Raw genomic sequence first — 3,611 nt, 5'->3', positions numbered from 1 at the left:
CTAAACTCTAAACCCTAAACCCTAAACCCTAAAATCTAAACCCTAAACTCTAAACTCTAAACCCTAAACCCTAAACCCTAAAATCTAAACCCTAAACTCTAAACTCTAAACCCTAAACCCTAAACCCTAAAATCTAAACCCTAAACTCTAAACTCTAAACCCTAAACCCTAAACCCTAAAATCTAAACCCTAAACTCTAAACTCTAAACCCTAAACCCTAAACCCTAAACTCTAAACCCTAAACCATAAACCCTAAATCCTAAACCCCACCCTTTAACTCTAAATCCTAAGTTTGTGACTTTTGATAAAATATTAAATGCTATTTTTGTGACTTTTGACCTTGAGTGCAAAATTGATTTAGTGCTATTTTTATCTTTTTCTCTATAATTAATCCATAGGAGTAATATTATATTTCTTCCATCTCATAAGATAGATATTTTAGAAAAGAAATTATTTCACAAAGATAAATATTTTATGTTTTTTATGCAAAAATTGTAAATTTCAAAAAAATTAAGTAATTTTATTGAATTACTATTGGTTAAAAAATATTGAAAACTGAAAATTGCAAAAAATGATACATTTATTATAGTGATTTAATGTGTTTTCTTAATATGTTTGAAAACAATAGAAAATATATCTTCGTGAAACGGAGAGAAAAATATTTTTTCATCAATATAATTTGTATCCATTAATCTATCTATTATTATAAAAAAAGGTTTACTCTCTTCTGGTGCTGCCACGTAGGCGGACATGTCAATAAGTCGTTGCCTGATGTCGCGACACGTGTCGCCTTCCCTCTCTACGCAGCGTTTCATTAATGTATGGCGTCATGGGCTTTCCCTTTATTGTGTGTTATTGGTCCTGGAATCGTGCAAACATCCGGCCTGAAAACAGAAACTCTCTCCCTCTAACCCTAATACGGCGTAGACTAACCCACAAAGATCGTCTATCATCTTCATGCGGCCGGATGCGGTGACGTTTGCGCTTCTTCTCATGACTGTTAAGCGAGGCGGCGAGGTTCGACGCGCTCCTCCTGTACGCCAAGGTACCTCCGGCTTGACTTTGTAGTTTTTTTTTCTTAATCCTTTCAAGCGTTGTTGTTGTTTTGATTATGAAACTTTCAAACAATAGTTCTTCACCAGAGATCAATACACTCATGTTTTCGTTATTCCCCATAATTTTTTCTTATCATCAAATATTTAGGATATGATCATTGTTGTGATTGTTGATTCTGTTTCACTTTGTTCGTATATTTTTATTCATCAAATAGACCGTATAAGGAAATCCATATGCTTATGTCTTGATTATGAAAAAATTAACAAGCGCTTTAGTTTATTGTTGATGGTCAAGATATATCTTTTGTTTGTTTATGTTTCCAATTTGTCATGCATTGCAGGCGACTCTCACCCAAGCCACCGTGAACGTGTCCACCGCTGAACACATTCAGGCATCTTTTCAATGTACTATGGTAGCGACTTTGAGGTAACACAGAGCAATTTGAACTTCAGGCTGTCCGACTCTCCTGTCTCGATCCGGTTCAATAGTGGTGTGTCTGTCACTATGATGAGTGTATTCGACTCTCACGCTGTATCGTTTCACAAACAACTTGAGGGGTACAAGGTTGATCCACGTGTGGTTGTTCCAACATGCATTAATCTGAAGCTTATAGGAGGTATCACTTCATATCTGTTTTGTTAATTATGAGTTTCATCCTAATGCTATTTATGAAAACTAACCGAGCTTCAATTTGCAGGTCGTTTGTTCCTCAATGCCACGCCTGGAACTCATTTCTATTTTGACAAGGAGTCTGAATCTGGAGAGGGTTCAATATAATGTCCAGAAGGCTTAAAATAAAAGAGAAAGTGATGCATCTCAACGAAGCTGGCTCTGTTATTTATAGGTGTTGTTTATTTCCGACCAATCTTTGTTCGAAGCCAGTGCTTGTGTCTATCACTTGATGTTCTGCTTACAGACGTTGTGATAATTTATCTTTTAGCCATTGGGGGAGAGTGATGAGCAGGCAGAGGGCGAGATATTCTTCTTCGGAAGAAGCGTCAGACTGATCTATGATTCGGTGTCGTTTTGTACGTTTTGTTTTGGTCCACGAGTCAAGATTCTCCGACTCGATAAGGAAAGGAGGAGGAGCGGTGGTCGTTGTGGAGGTCGGAGAATTGAATGTGTCGAGAGCCATCGTCTTTGATTGGTTGAATTGTAAGAGAAAAAAAGAATAAGAATAGAGATAGTGAAGTGAGCTGGTGAGGGAGTGAGAGATGAGATGTGAACACGTCTTTGTTTTAATTTTTAGGTGATTAAGAGTGGGAACGTGGGCTAAGTGATCAAGTGGTGTTTCTTCTCATTTCTCAATGTTCAAAAAAAAGAGTGGTGTTTCTTCTCATTTCTCCATATCCATACATATTCACATTATCTAAATCAATAGGTTTAAAAATATATACAATAATACCAACACGTTCAAAAACAAATATATAAGAATGAAAAATAATTCATAATTTATGTATTAAATTTCAAGTGTAATGACAAGTATTTTTATTTACTTACTTTTATAATAATAAAATAATAAACGATAAATATTTAAAATTATTACATTAATGAAAAAAATAAAATAAAAATTTAATTTATCAAACTTTTGATTTCTAATAAGAACAGAAACACTAGTAAAAATTAAAATTATTTTTAGTTTAGAGTAAACTGCATATTTTTTACACATATATGAAAATACAATATATCTTTTAATTAATATTCACTTGCTTAACAAAGATTAATATAGACAAAGATAAGTTAATAACAACATCAATTACAGTAATTGATGTTAAAACAAATATTTTGTATCATTTATTAATATGTATTTCAAATTGATATCATTTATTTTTCTGATACTATTTATATGATGTAATATGATCCTTTTTTGTAGTGTATCATACACTTTTCTTGCAAATGCAAACCTAAAAATACTACAAAATCATACAAAAAATAATAACCTAGATCACAAATAAAATATGTACCGACCCTAGTATTCTATAATATACAGATGTAATAGCTCGTATGCCGTACGTAGTTAATAAGAACTCATTGTGGCAAACGGCTCACTGAAGAAAACAATTATAACACTTTTTCTTTCTGTGTATTAAATGTTAGTATATGCAAGCTTAATTAATCGATTAACTGAAGTTCCAATGTATCTAAAGCAATTTTTTCTAATATTTTAACTTGTTCCTCAATTTTTTTTTCCTTTGGAGACATGCATGTTGACGCTGCTGCTAAGCTCAAGAACAATGTAACTTTAACTTAACTAAGTTTTTTTTTTTTTTTTTGGTAGGAACTAAGTTTTTTTTTTTAACTTGCCTTATAACCTAACTAATTTTGTTACTCATTTATGTCTATATATGGTATATCCGTATTTGTGTTGACCAATAAAAAATTAAAAACTAATATATAGGCGTTGGGGGCATCAACTAAATTGATTTTAATATTCCTTATCTATATACTACAAATACAAATTTAGCAGCCACTTAGAGCATCATTAACGGGGTATATTAATCCCGTCTCTTAGTGCTAATAGGATTAAACAAAAAAAGGAAATTAGCATAATTGTG

At 32.5% G+C, this 3,611-nt stretch overlaps 1 long non-coding RNA gene across 1 annotated transcript; it reads left to right on the top strand.

Moving 5' to 3' along the window:
* Positions 1–867: 867 nt before the first annotated feature.
* LOC106292765 lies at positions 868–2,356 on the top strand. The gene is made up of 3 exons (XR_001260245.1): positions 868–1,045; positions 1,397–1,672; positions 1,754–2,356. It is a non-coding gene; the product is annotated as an uncharacterized LOC106292765 (long non-coding RNA).
* Positions 2,357–3,611: the final 1,255 nt, after the last annotated feature.

Source organism: Brassica oleracea, chromosome C5, assembly GCF_000695525.1.
Source record: "Brassica oleracea var. oleracea cultivar TO1000 chromosome C5, BOL, whole genome shotgun sequence".
NCBI lineage: Eukaryota > Viridiplantae > Streptophyta > Magnoliopsida > Brassicales > Brassicaceae > Brassica > Brassica oleracea.
The sequence above is the reverse complement of the archived record's forward strand: the minus strand, read 5'-3'. Positions and strand labels throughout refer to the sequence as shown.